This window comes from Drosophila teissieri, chromosome 3L (genome assembly GCF_016746235.2).
Source record: "Drosophila teissieri strain GT53w chromosome 3L, Prin_Dtei_1.1, whole genome shotgun sequence".
Lineage (NCBI taxonomy): Eukaryota > Metazoa > Arthropoda > Insecta > Diptera > Drosophilidae > Drosophila > Drosophila teissieri.
Genome location: NC_053031.1, coordinates 14,668,797 through 14,684,279, shown reverse-complemented (window position 1 = coordinate 14,684,279; position 15,483 = coordinate 14,668,797). Strand labels below are relative to the sequence as shown.

The 15,483-nt window shown below is 41.8% G+C and overlaps 1 protein-coding gene across 4 annotated transcripts in view; it reads left to right on the top strand.

Moving 5' to 3' along the window:
- LOC122617200 (uncharacterized protein DDB_G0284459) overlaps positions 1–15,483 on the top strand; it is a 118,432-nt gene that overhangs the window by 21,793 nt on the left and 81,156 nt on the right. The gene's annotated exons all lie outside the window — the stretch shown is intronic.

Below are 15,483 nucleotides of genomic sequence, written 5' to 3'. Positions count from 1 at the left end.
AAGTTATAAAATTTAGTTCAGTGAAAGCTTGCAATTTGAGCCAAAGTTTTTCCAACGGTTTATGGTTTGCAGCTTCGGCAGTTGCAGTGGCTAAAATTCGAGGAGACTTTTTGGGCATCTACGACTTTTTGTCCTTGGGCCTTCGTAGTTGTTTACTGAGTTGATTTTCGACAGCCCCCCAAAGAGTTGCAACCAAAACCCGTCGACGCACGCAAATATCAGCCACCAAATGAGTTTTGCAGCCATCGCACTGATGGTCGGTCAGTTTGGAAACTCTGGACCCTCTGGTAACTTGTCGCATTGACCACAATTTAGCTTCCTCCAGCCGCCGGCCACGCCCCTTTCGGTCCGCTAAACTCCCTTTTTTGGCCATTGCGTATGCAAAACGGCCACTAATGGACTTTATGGCAGAGTTTTGTTTGGTCGGTCTCGGTTTTTATTTTCTGCGCGGGGGCGTTTAATGGCACCCTTCCAAGTGTGGTGATAATGTCGGTTTTTTGGACAGTGTTTTTATTGAGGAGATTATGCCATGTAAATTGAGTTGGTCTTCCAATTTGCTACTTGATGGCGTTTAATTAGATTAAACTTGATAGTGATGCAGAACGTGGGAAGTGAAGGGGCTGATTTATATTTCTAATTGGATTGCTATCTTGGGCGTAATAAAAGCTTAAGTTTTTATGGTAAAATAATGTTATATTTTTAATGTTTTTCACCACTTAGTATAGTCATTCACTTATCTTTATTAAAACTGCTGGATTTTGGGAACTGATTCATTGCATATTTATGTTGATGATTGTAAAATAATAAACAGTAAACGATCAAATTCGTAGGCAAACAATTTTTAATTTCAACGACCAACAAAAATGCGCCTCTGGCAATTTCATACGCCCAAAAACCCAAATTCTGAGAGTTAATAAAACGAATATTTTATTGCACCTATGGTCATTTTGGCCAGGCATAATTGTTTGGCTTAAATATTTCATGTGGATTGGATTTGGATCCCTTGCGCTTATAATGGAAAATTTGCATTTCATTTATGGGAAAAATCGAAGCGCCAAAGGGCAGGCAAAAACTGGTCATCCAGTTGCAGGCGGTGAGAAATATTGGGGAAATGTTTTAATTAAACAAAAAGCAGGCAAATATTGGCACCACTGTCATTCCCCACCAATCCGCTCCCAGTTCATAGTTTCCTGAGTTTCAAGCACGCGCCAAAATATTTACATACCAAAATGCGTTTGCTGAGTGGCAATGGGTGGCTGGAATTGGGGATTGTGGCTTCGGATCTCTGTATTCGGGGTGTGAAATAATAATGAAATTTGCCTGGACAACCCGCATCACATTTGCATATGCCAGGAACAGTGGGGACTAAGGCATTTTTATGAAACTTATAGAAAATGTAATGTTAGTTCAAATGTATTTCAGTTACTTCTGGGAACACTAGATTCTTTTTAGTAACCTCGTACCTTCTCGTATTTCTATTGCTTGTTAAGAAAATGTTTAGCTAACAATAAAAAGAGGTATATATATATATATATAAAATAGTGATAAATTAGTATTTCCTAATTCCTAAATACATTTTATAGAACCCCATGGTATCGCAATCAGGTTTTTGTTTTTGAATATCCCATCCGATTCCCTCCACTTCAGCGCCATTGCCTTTAGTGTTGTTTTTACTTGCCGCCTGATAAAACTTAACAAATAATCTTTTTTTCCTTGCCATTTCGCACACGTAAAAAATATTATTTTTTGTCGCTGACTGGCGCTATTATTTTATGTGGCAGCGCAAATTTGCAATTAAATCTGCACGAAAATATGCAAGATTTTTTGATTCCACTATTACGAGTGCGCCGTGTTATTTGTACCTTGAATGATTTTTCTGGAATTTCATGGACGTCATAAAAGGAAATTGTGTGGTTTTTTGCGCAACTATGGGTTTCATAATTATTATTGCTGGCAGCTCAACTTTTGCTGTGACCGTGGATCGTTAATTCTCGGACAATTGCATTGATAAGACCTTTTGAACATTCCGTGTGGATAGGAACTTATCTGTTGGCGATTTGCCCGCGTTTATGATGACCATATGGCTAAAGCTCTCAGCGAGATTATAAATATTGCTTTGCACGAGCTAAACACCATTCTGGTCGAAAAGGGTGGTCCTCTATCTATATCTATGTGCACAGTATCTCACACAGTTTTTCGCCAGTTGGGAGTTGAATTGAATTTGAGTCAGCGCCTGTTTTCAAACTTGAGACTGACTGACATGCAGCTCAGCACCATATCTTCGACGAAATTGCTTTTGGGCCCTCGACCACTTGGCCAATTGACAGCTTCTGGCTTATGAACATTCATGGAATTGGCTAACGGCAGCTGGGCTCGTGCTGGTGACACTGTCTAACGTGTGTGCACATACTGTATTCTCAATGGGAGATTCCAGTTTCTCACTCACTTTGCATTTTTCGCCTATTAATTAAAAGAAATGATTTTTGGGCTACCTTTTTTTATACATAAATCACAGCAAATAAATGAGGTTTTATCTTCATACATCGCTTACAGATTACTCATTATAGCCCTGTTAACTAAAGCTCATGTTGCTCATATTCATAATAAGTTCTCCACTTGTTTATGTATAAAACTCTTGACATTGTTTTATATAGGCTTTCATGTTTCATGTTAACTTTATAGCTTAGTGTATAGAACTGTCTTGCATTTTTCTCCAGTTGTCTGCTGTTTTCCAGTTCAGTTTTCTGGTCAGTTCATTTGGGCACAAGTATTTTGGACATTTACAGGTCGAACACCCAGGAAGTCCGAACCTTTCTGCCTCCCGAGCCGCCAAACAAATTTGACCCCTTTCAGTACTCGACTTTTGGCTGTGTGTGTCACGAGTGTTGCGCCAAATTTATCGCTTTGTGAATTTCAAATTAATTTGAAATTAATTTTCAATTTCGATTTTCACTGCAGCTCGGTTGAATTGGTTGCTCCTTTTGTTGGCTCTGTGCACTTTTCCTGATGTAATTACACGCTGTCCTATTTGTTGCTGTTGCTGTTGCTGCTGCTGTCATTGTTGTTGTTGTCAGTGGCGCCTCGGGGTCCTTTGATTAGATTTTGTAGCTAATTTTATTGTGGTGCGGCTCTGTGGTTTATTCAATTGTTTTGTTGCTTTGTTGCCAATGTGAAAAGTGTTCGGATGCAGCTGTGGAAACCCAAATCCAAACCTAAATCCAAATCGAAATCGAATCCAATGTAAACTTCTGTTTAGTCTGCCGTATTGTGTTTATTCATTCATTCGATTTGTTTTCCCTCCTGCTGGGTATTTATCTCTCTCTATATATATATAAATATATGCTATATATGCTTCGATTTTCAGTTGGGTCTTCTCTGTTTGTTTTCCTTTGCATTGCCTTAAAAGTGCAACTCAATGTTGACCAAGTACTTGCATGCTTTTTGCTCTCCTTTCGCCGCTCCTATAGAAATATTTATATATGCTGGCGACTTTGGGTATTCGAAGCTCTTGCGATGATAAATGGAAGAGTGAAATGTCAAGGATCGGAGACTGGGTTCATATTTCCAGAGTAAGGGAAATTGCAGTAAGAGGAATCGCAGTTCAGAGCTCATTCAATCAGCCCATTCATTCGGTCAATCATGGTCGGGTCTTTTTGACTTTCAGCTGCCCATCATTATTTTGCCATATTTATAGGGCAGCCACTTTGAACCCCCCTGTGGTTTTCCATGGTTTTCCATGAACTGTCAAATTAAACGCTATTTAACAGCAATCACATCGCATCCTTTCGATATTTAGCAGTATTTTGTGGTTGCAGCTTTTTAGCGTTTTGTGGTTTTGACAAACGTTTTCCAATGGCAATTGTTAGGCTTTTTTGGTTGAAAATTTAATGAAGGGTATTGAATAACAAATTTAGGGTGTTGAAATTTGTTATGTTATGCAATAATGAAATCAAATATAGATGCATATTTTAAAAGCCTGCTCCTTTATTAATTTGTTTGTTTTGATAGTTTAGAATGCAGATTCTATCACAGCCATAGCGACTTTGTCTTAGTGCAGCTACCGATCTCAGTTCCCTGGCATTATCATTTTGTGCTGCTAAGCTCATTAACGGATCCACCGAAAAGAGTCGGACTTTTGGAGTTAACCCCATTCGCAGGAGCCTAATCAGCTGTCAGGTGGTGTTCAGGTGAGGTGTTCAGGTGGGAAAGGAGGTGAGGAAGGAGGTGCCGGGTGAAAGAAGGTGTCAACTGCGCCTGCTGCACTTTCAAATCCAATTAAGAGTGTGAACTTGCCGGCTCTTGGAAATTAACAGTCAGATAGCCGGGGCACAAACAAAGTGACATTGTCACATTAAATGCGAAATGTGCAACAGTAGCTACTGCAGATAAGGGGCGAAAGAAGTCGTTGGAGGTGTAGCCCCAAAAAAAAAAAGGCTAACAGAAACAAACACAGAACTCGCAGGAGCCAAGCCCAGCTGCACTTTTGTGTCAGAAAGCTGACTGCAGCCAAGTACATATAGAGAACCCAACGAGCCCCAGCCCACTTCGAGCCTCATTACAGCTCCTTTCTGCGACACTCGAAAAACGAATACCCTGGAAATGGTTGGAGTATTGATTTTAGTAACCAGACTTACGGATGTTAAGGAGCTGATGAAAGTCGATTTGGTTATAGCGAGCCATTAGCACTTAGCATTTTGAGATTCTTCAGTGCCAAATCATTACAATGTATGTATGCTTGTAAGCCTTTAAATAAACTTAAAAATACTTTTTAAAATATTTTAAAATTTTTAGTACTTGCTAATAGGTTTTAAAGAAGGATAGCTAACATATCCAACAATTTCTCTAACTGCATCTCGAAAGCCTGACAGCTTGCTGTGCAGCCTGCGCTGCCTGCAATTATCACATTTCCAAATGGTCACGGACCACGAAATCTCGAGTTCAGATATGAGGCGACCCCGATCCCTCCAGTTGCTCTACGACTTCATAAGGCGCAGGGAAGCCTAAGTTGAAGCCCAAAGGCAGCTCCACTCTGCAATCCAGAGGTTCCACCAGAGGTTCTCCTATCCAATCCCAGTCCGCCCGTGTGTGTGTCATAATTCTCGCCAGCTTGACATTTATGATGTGGTCGCGGTCATGTGATTTTTCCAGCCGAACCGATTTCGCAGACCGATAAAACAATGGCAATGAAGTCATGATGTCTCTGCAAACAGGAGAGTTCTGGTCACGGTGCGAAAAGCTTGTAATTACCTTTGCTCTTACTTGAATCTTCAGTTTAACTCACCTCTTAAGAGGTGTACCTACTTTTCCTACTTTCATATGAGCCTTCAAAAATGATTGGTAAGTTTAGAGAGTCAAAACATTTTTCCTACTTTCATATGAGCCTTCAAACATTATTGGTAAGTGTAGGTAGTCAAAACATTTTTAGCCATTTAGATAAATGGTTTTCTTAACTTCTCTGGCTACTTCCTTTTCATCTAAATAGCAGTTAAGTGATAATCCATTAAGTCGGATAAATACCCGATTGTGGTGTAGAGCACAAAAGTTAAAGCGCAGTGTCCAATAAAAGGAAATACAGCTTGAGGACTTTAAAACCATTTGGCCGTAGCCTAGCCGTAAAAATAAAGACAATAAGGGCTTTTAAAGTCGTATGCAAAAGTATCTTAGAGCCGAGTGATTTACGGCCAGCATTCGCGGGTCCAAAGCCTATTCAATTACACAGTGGAAAGCCAGAGGATTCTTAGGGCCATCGCCTCGTCATTCTAATTATACGATCAGTGCGAACATTAAAGCACTATTTCCGATGCGAAAATATTTCTATTGAAAGCAAACCCCTTTTGCGGCAGGCTAATAAAGCTAGCAAACTATAATCATAAAACACGAAACTCAATTACCACGTTTGCTGCTCAAGGCCACAAATAACCGATGTTACGATGCGTCAACATTTTCTCCAACCGAATCCCAACTGCCCGGAAGTATTCAAAGGGAAGAATTCCGAGGGTCATAAGGGGCGGCAGTGGCAGTGGCAGGTCCAGTTGTCTGGGAGCCAGTGATTCATTGCTTTATTACCCCTAAAATGCGGCCCGCTTCTTTTCACCCATTCTCTCGCCGCTTGCATAATTATGCGCAGCAATGTCTGTCGGCAAAACTCTTCCTTATGCCGTCTATCCAAATACAAAAAATAGAAAAAAAATTTAAACAAAAATACGAGGACAATCAAATATGTATATCGAAGTAGCAATACTATAAAGTCATAACCATAGCAGTATACAGTTTCAGCTTTTCCAATTTTAATCGACATTTTAAATATTAAAGAGTGCAAAATCAATATTGCAAAGCAGCTCAACTATACCATTCGCCAATGGGTGTTCATGTCAATAAACTTTTTTTGCTATATGAGTATTCTTTCATTCGGGGAAGTATCATTAAAAAGTTGTAACAGTTTCTATTGAGACATAGCAGCATACCTTCAAATGCAACAATATCTTTCTTTTCCAATTTAATACCGGTCCTTGATCTCCAGTTTGCCGTTTATTTACTTGCACACTGTTTTAAGTTTTAAAGGTAGACCTAAGTTATATTATTTTAATATAATACTAATATTTTTGTAATATTTTTTGTTATTTTTTGAAATTTCTCCGAGTGCAGTCTGATTTGGCGGCTTTTCTCAAACATTCATAAAAAACGTCTGGAGCTTCAGGCTTCGCGACCTGGGGGAATCCTCCACGCCTGGCGGCCCTTTCCTCCGGGCATTTAATTCTCTTTTTTAGTGCTAGTCCGTCTTGTCAGCAGGATTAAGCAATTTTCAGCTTGGCTTGCGCTTTTTTCCTCTGCCGGTTTTCAGCAACTCCTACTATTTGGCCCGCCATTTCCTTCACTTCCAATGACGGGCGAGAAAAAGTTACAAAAAAGGAGTAGGCTGTGGAACAGCCTCTAAAAATTTGCGAAGCGTTAAATTTCGTTAATTTAAGTTGTGAGAATTTGGCGAAACAGAGAGCAGCTGTAAATGTGCTTAACACTGCCGTAACGAGTTGTGATTCGAATGGGAAAAAGTAGAAAAGCAGAAGTAGTTTCTTTGAGTTCTTACCTATGTAAGGACTCACCTAAGGATTAAGGATCCCAGTTTTTGGAAACGCGATCTGAATTAGCTAGCATATTGAGGGTAAGCAACTCCTGCATGGACCGCAAAACAATACGAAATCAATGCCTGCGTCTTCGCACCAATTACCTGCGGTTACCTTCATTCAGCAAACACTCGGGGAAAAACTTAAATTCGGTCTGCGGTCCGTTGTCCTGAGTCCTGGAAACGATTGCTGTAGCCACAGACTGGGCGTTAATATTGAATATAATTTGCGGCAAATAATTCATGAGTTGGCGGTTCAATTCTTGCGGCAATTACCCAACGCGTATGCCGTATGCCATGGGCCTCTAGAATCCAAGGTCTGTCTTTCACTTTCAGGGACTTTTGGGGAGTGTTGTGCAAACTGAAAATCGCGGAATCGGGTTAAACCGCAGCGTTGAAAAGGACAGTGAGGCATATGCAACGCATCTGGAGTTCCGAACTGCAGTCATAACTGAGATTGCACTGAAACAAATATGGTATTTATTTATGAATCAGCAATCTACGCTCTTTAGTAAGAATCTAACAAACATGAATGCAACTGCAAAATCATATGATTGAAGCCCACTATCACTAAATAGTTATATTCACTAAGCTTATTATGGTTTTAGTCAATTTTCAATAGGTTTTTGTGTATGTCAAGCTAATAACTTTGATTTTGTGTTTAAGTTTGTTTAAGTGTGAATGCCGAAAGGCATTTGGCTCCGTTGGTTTTCGATTGGCTTCGATTGCAAACGATATTTACCCGCTGCTGTTGTTGTTGCTGCTGTTGTTGTCACATCCTGCGTCGGCAGTTCCCAGGACACCAGCAAAATAGGCGGTAGGGGGCGTGGCCGGGTCAGAGGAAGGGTTCAGAAGGGGAAGAGACAGGGACAGAGGCAACCTATTGACATTGACAGTTATAGCCGGGAGTGTATTTATACAACAGCGCAGATATGTGGACCAGAAGTCAGACGTTGGCGCGAGTTGGCTGGTTTGCTGCAAAGTGGTTACCACTCCGATTTAACCTCCCTGCGATTTAACCCCCTTCCAGGGCAGAATTGTCAACGCTGCTGTTGTCATGGCCAGCATTGTGCATGAGTGCCCTGGCCCAGCTGTGAACTGTGAATTGGGCCGCTCTTCGAATCGCGGTTGGTTGGGTTAAGTGGGTTAAGCACGTTAAGGGCAGCACTCTCCTGGCAGGGACTTTAAAGGGTTTTAAATAGTTTATACTATATGAAAGGATGTTAGATATCACTTCGTTACCTTGCGAGGTGTTCTATCTGTGCCTTACATTAAACACCTGTTTAAAAACTTGTCTTATTCAAATTCTATGGTTCAGAGAATCTGGCCCCCTTTCCCCTGCGTTAAGTAGCCATTACAGCCCCCACATAACCTCCAGAAGTATTCAATCCCCGCCGTCTGATGCCGCTAATCGATTGAGGCCTTTTGCGAACAGCATCCCGACCAAGTATCATTACCCACAGCATACCAAACGGGCTGCCCCACCGCAGACACGCCAGACATCTCGTAGCCCCCCGTTTGGAGGCCCCTTTTGTGGCACTAAGGAATTAACCAAAAACAATTTTCCACTCAGGCGGAGGCAGGCAGCCAGCTGGAAAAATGCCCGAACAGAACGACACGACACGAAACGAAACGCCAGAGCCGCATCATAATGGCCCAGAGCAAAGACGCATCTCTGGGATGCAAATGTATCTATTAAACAGAAATCAGGCGGAGGGCCCGCAGCCACCAGGAACAGAAACCGAAACAGAAACAGATACAGATACATTTACAGAAACAGAAACTGAAAACTGAAAACTGAAAACGGGCAGCAGCAAGCAACGAGCCGGGCTAAGCACTTCACACCAAAGTGTCAATTGCATTTTTGTGGTTGGTCGCCCATGGACGCCAGGAACGCCATGAACAGGGCCTTCGAGCACTTAATGCAACAATAAAACAATCAAAGTGTCTAGAAAATCGATGGAAATCAACGCAGCCATGGCCTCTCTGTGCATCCACTTCCAAGTAGCCATAGCCCGGCCACTTTGGCCAGTCAGTCGGCCGGCAGCAAATGGAAATTCGATGTGAAGTGTGCGTATCAGCGACTGTCGCACTGCAGTGCATCCCAGATCCAAGACTCCCGACTCCAGACTCCCGACTCCAGATCCGAGGGACAGGAACAGATACAGGAACAGGGACCGGGGCGGAAGACAGAAGACCGAAGAGCAAAGCCAAAGACCCAAGACCACACACTTGATTGTCAGAGGGGAGCTCTGGAGCTCCACAATTCGGTTGGATCCTGCGGCACTTGACGGCCAAGTTGGCGATGGCAACGTGCCACCGAAAAATTTCAAAACTATCGTGGAAAAATGTACTCCATATTTAGGAGCAAACTGAAAAGTTCTTGCAAAGCTGAACTATTTCTAATAAGAAATATCTGAGGGCTGAACGCTGGTTGCAACTTAAAGTTGAAAAGGTTTCTGTAAGGTTCTGTAAGTAAGAAGCGCTGATAAATATGTGCTCATAAAACGTGCGGTTGTTAAATAAAATAGGATTTGCTTTGTAAAAAGCCAGATTTGATGGGTTTTTAAAATTAAAAAAAAACTCTGCGCTTGAGTGACGTAATGTTTGAGAACGGAAAACGAAGCAAAGTTGCGAGTAAACATTTTAGAAGATTACTTTTAGTTTTACAACCTTGTGCGCTATCATCCCTAGGGCTGATTAAACAGTTCCCCTTGGGGCAACCAAGTAGCATGTAGATGAGATGCCTGCGAGGCAGAGGCACTCGGCAAGACCTTTTCACACCTCCCACACCCCACACCCACTTGTGCCACCGACTTGGCTTAGTGTCAAGTGGTTGCAAGGGGCCCCGGCTCCTGAATACTGTATACCGACTCCACTCTCCACTCTCTACTATCACGTGGGTGTTAATTACTCATGTCCCTGCCTCAAAACCTTCGCCATGCCCATCGCCATCATCATCTGCATCAGCAGAACTTTGTGTCAACTCGAGTCCGGGGTGAATCTCGGTGAATTTTTTCATACCCTGTCCTCGCAGAAGATACAGAAGGGTATATCAAAACTGTGGATGATGTAGTTCCCACTGAAAGTTCAACCACTTATAGATTACGAATCTTATAAGTTAACACATTGAAGGTTTTCAAAACAGTAAGATTTTTGTGAACATCTATTAGAACTTATATTTGAAATCAGGCTGATACCGGGTATCCCAAAGTAGAGCTGCTCTACCAAACTGTCCCTTCTTGTTTGCGCTCACTTTGGTTTTTAGCAAGGAAGTGCAATCAACTCGGCCGCTGCCATCGCCTGGCTATAAAAGTTGCGCCACGGACAGTTTGAACAGACATTTTGGACAGTTTCGGACATTTGGAACAAGTTGAGGAGAGCGGTTCAAGGAGGCCGCTCGGCCACTTGAAGGCCCGCATCCTCCGTGATCCGATGGGATTGGACTGGGGACACAGTTAAGGGACATCAAACAAAAGTTGAAGGGATTTGCGACCCGAAAATGGCAATGCCAATGCCTCTTGCTTCTCCCTGTTCCCTGTTCCCTGCTCTCTGCTCCATGTTCCCTGCTCCATCGCCTATTTGACTTGGGGGCTGGGGACTGGGGGCCTTGGGATGGGGTTCAGTTTCGTTTTCGGCATTTTTGCTTTTTGATCATTTTTCAAATGCAGGTAGAGTCGGGAGACAGTTCGTGTCTTGGTGTCTTTTGCTTGGCGGCAGCGGGAAGTGCTTCTTGGCTGCATGACAAATTATTTGTTGCGTTCTTTTTTCCGTTAATTTATGGTGTAAGATGTTGGCCTGCAGCGGTTTTGCACAGTTGACTCTGCTTCGTAGAACTTTTGCTGATGCTTGTCTAGCACAATTTAAAAGCTAGCAATGGTAAAATATATTCCAGTGGTTTAAAATAGCAGCAATAAAATAATATGGTTTAAATTGAACGTACTTAAAGAACATTTTAGTGTTAGCACCTAGTAAAGTCAATGTTCATGGAATCGAGTTCGTAGCAGTTCTGTTCTTTGATATCAATATCAAAACGATAATGCTTATTGAACTAATTTCCTGCTTCGGCCAATCGAATCGCACGCCACTCGCCACATTTCCGTGTTTTTCCTAACCTCCAAAGCGATGTCACTGCCAGACAGAGATGGGCTCTAAGTGACCCACGCCGGACACTCTTCCAGCCAGGAAATTGCCACTCAAAACGCCACGCGTTGACTTCCGTCAGCCCATGAACATGAACATGGCGAACAAACTAATCAGAACCCACGATATAGTAATGCAAATGTATCTGGGGATCGGGAGTCGGGAATCGGGGGATGGAAAAGAGCAGAGCAGGTGGGATAACTGCAGAGTTGGAGGTACGAGATGGAAATGGGGGCTGGGGATTCGGTCTCTAATAGACCATGGGCCGAACATCATTTCGCTTTCAGCGGCTCGCCGCAGCCGCAGCCACACCACACCACAGAAATTGAAATGAAAATTGCAAAAATCTTAGCAGCCGGAGGAAAAACGTCAGCCCAGGCAGCAGCTAAACAACTTCATCTGTCCGGGAATTCAAAATGAATTTCTCCAGGGCGGAAGAACAGAACAGAACCAAGCTGAGCCGAACTGGAGGAGAACCGAAGTGGAGATTCTCGAGCTTCTCGAGGTTCTCGAAGAGAAGGCAGCGGAGCGAGCCCAAGATTGACACAAACCAATTAACATTTGTTCCTTTTATTTCTGGTCTTTGGTCTCTGAATTTATCGCACGTTTGACTGCGTTTACCAGTCAGATCTGTCCGACTTGAACCACGTTTTGCGCTTTACAACTGCACCGGGTCCCTTTTCCCCTTTTCCCCTTTTCCCCTTTTCCCGTTTTCCCTTCTGTCTTCCTGTCTTCCTGTCTGCAAGATTGTTGCGCTGGGTGACTCCCTCCTAAGACCGATCTCTCTCGGCTCTCGGCTCTTGGCTCGGACTAATCCATTTATCTATGCCCATAACTCTTAAAATAGCCTGGAAAATTTGCGCCACAATTCTGCGGCTGCCCGTGGTTGAGACCGGGACCGGGACCAAATACCGAAAGACGTTTAAAATGCACTAATTACCCATGAGGTTTCTGCAGTTTCTCCTCCTTTCTCACAAGTACTTTTATTTTCTTGTTTTTCGGCGCAGTTCTTTTTCTTATATTTTCTTATGCAGATTACAGAGCTCTCGGGGCCGACACTTGGCTGTCCATTTGGAAATTTAACGCGCTTATCTGAGCCCGACTGCCAAGACATCCTGGCGATAGGATAGGCAAAGGGGCAGCAAGGGGCTCCTCTGGGAAATCGAGCGTAAGGCAGGCAGCTCGGTAGATAACCAGCATCGGGCTAATTAAAATTATAAGAAAAGGAAAAATGCAACTAAACATGAAAATGAAAAGGCACTGAATGGATCAAGAACTATGCTGGGGTTTTGTCCAAGAATGTTAAGTAGACAAAATGGGAATCGGACATAATGAGTGAGGGAAAAGCTAAGCAGACTTAAGACTTAAGTGAAAGAATGCTGAGCAAATCATAGAAAAAAAGAAGCTAACGATTTGATTACAGACTGTAAATAAGTATAAAATCGTATCAATGAAATATAGTATTTAAATCATTTGTAGCAGCTTCCAGTTTATGTGGCTAATACATTTTATTTGTATTTATATATCCTAATTTGTAATATTATTGTAACGTTCATTTCTATTTTATTTTCAGGTAAGAGACCAAAACTATTAAATTGAATTCCTGTTTGCCAAATTTTCATTTCACACTAAGGTAAATATTACACGTTTATGGAATTTATTGATCATTCCCTAAATAATTCATTTCAAAACCCATTTGAATTTGTGCACATATTGCATAGAAAAACCACAAACATTTAAACTGACTCAATTCAAGAGCGACATGGAAACATTGAATTGAATTTATTTGCATTAAAGACAATTTACTAGAAATAGAAGTCGGAAATGTTTGCTCTCTTATTTTTGCCCACATGAATGCATAACTGAATAATTTCATTAAAGCAAATGGCACTTATTGTAAAACACAATCAGGAGCAAGAAAAAAGTTGCTATCTCCACTTTGGCCACTTGTAAATTATGCAAAAAGGTCTTCATTGAAATTGCAAGCAGCTGCTCCGGCGGCCACTGTTGCAATTCCGCCCCACTTTCCACTTTCCGCCTTTTATCCTGCCCCTTGGAGGATGTTCCTGGGACCCAGCCCATCCCATTTAATTAGCCATTAAGTTTTATTGCGCGCAATTTTGTTTAATTTGCTTTAAATACAGCAAAAAGGATAGCAAAGGGCATTGGCAAAGGAGCTTGGTCGGCGAAAAATAGTAGTTTCTACTTGGGTGGGCGGATCCAGTGGAAAAAATTGTAAAAAAAAGAGTGTAACAGATAGAAAAACTGGGCAAAATGTGGAACTTCATGTTGAACTACTTGGAGTGGAGCATTATTGCTTCTTCTTCGGCTTTGGCTGCGGCAATTGAAATGAAATTTTCTCCCCTTTTTTCTGATGGCTAAATATTTGCTCTGCTGAGAGGGGGAAATGTAAAGTGGCTTTTGCAGACGAGAGTGGATGACTACGGGATCAGTTGCCAATTGCTATAATAAACCGAATAAGAACGGATTTAAGTTGAACATCCTTTTGACTCTCCCTGATTTTTTGTATTTTATTGGGAGAACTTAAATAACATTCTTATGCACTAATAACATATAAAATGTATTCTATTATGCTGCATCTGCAAAGAGTTTCGTGGTACCTTTCACTTCCTCACCTTGTACCTCATTCTGTTTAATGTATGTATATATAATTCATTTAATAAGAGAACAGCATAAATAAAATTAAAATCCCTCTCTCTCCTTTGAGTCTATTCACTTCTTGCTCTGAATTGCAATGTCCTTTGGCACATTCGAGTTGAGGCAATTTTCCCATTTCTTTTTCCAACCTTACTGCTTAGTTTTTCATTTGTTTGACTGCTGCACTTCCTGCTCCTTGCTGGCCATTTTTCCAGCCTTCCTACTAACTTGGACTTGTTTCTTTGCATTTAGCATGGAAATAGCCCCTTAACCAAGAAAACTTCTGTCATTTCGTTGGGCGTCATCAGCATATGCAATTTTCCGCTGCAATTGTCTGAGTCGAGTTCAGCCCTTTTCTTTCTCTGCTCCTCTTGTTTCCTACTGCCATTGTAGTATTTCTTTTTTTTCGGTGCGCAGCATAAACTTTTATACTCAAATTTCATTTTATCGCTTATTGGATACCCAATTCGCCTCCCTCATATTGCCAGCTTAGTTTTTCGTGTTTGGAAGTTAAAAATATATTGATGAGGGAAATTTGTTGGCTTTTACTTCTTATTTTGCCCTGCCATTTCTAGTCATATAGTTTCGTTGTTGCTGAATTGTTGAGTTTTTAATGTTAGTAGTAAAAGTTAGAAAGTTAGAAAGTTAAAAATACGATTGAAAGTTAATATAGAGTTTATAATAACAGCTTTTTCAATATAAAATGATATTCTTCTGTGTTCTTTGCATTTAGCGAAAAATGACTCATTTATAGAGACTTCCCAAAATGATTCCACTCCCCGCTTCATATCCATTTGTGTTCTCAGGACCATTCTGGCATCTTGGCCAAGTTAAGTTCGGATCCAGAGATGGGTTGGAAATACGGGGAGCGGCACTTAAAATTCAAGTTCAATAGTCGCTGAAGGGACGACATGACGGCGACGGACGTGTCTGCGCAGCATGTGGCGCGTTCTAAGAACTTTGCAACAGTTTGCCGACTTCTGCAGGAGCTGCAGGAGTTGTGACGTTGCCATTCGGCCATACCTTTCTAGAAGGTATCATCGATTCGGAATTTTTTAAAACCAAAAATAATAATAAAGCTTCCTGTGCTTGTTGTACACATTTCTTTTTAGTAGACCCCGAGTGGGACTTCAGATTCTGAATTCTGTATACATTTCTAAAATATATTTTGATGTCTGTAAAGGAATAGGTACATAGTAAATAGGCTGTATACTTCAAAATCTTTTTTTTTTTTGAAAATCAAAGCCTTTAAAAGGGTATCCACTTTTTGGATTCTAGAGTTTAGAGAGACTCTCCTGTTGTTGTTGCTGCTGACCACCTTGGCACGAATGTCAACTGCACGAAAATGTAGCTGCAACATAGTCGTTGTTGTTGCAGCTACTGGTGCTGCTGCTGCCTGCTGCTTTGGGCCCATTCTCCTGCCGCTTCTGTTTTTTTGTTCTATTGATCGTTAGGCGGCTGCATCTGCTGGCCGGTGTGGTTGTTGCTTTTTAGGTCCCTTGTGATAGCATTTTGCTCCTTGGCTTGTCAAAAGACAACCGGCAGCAGTTGCAGCAGTGCAG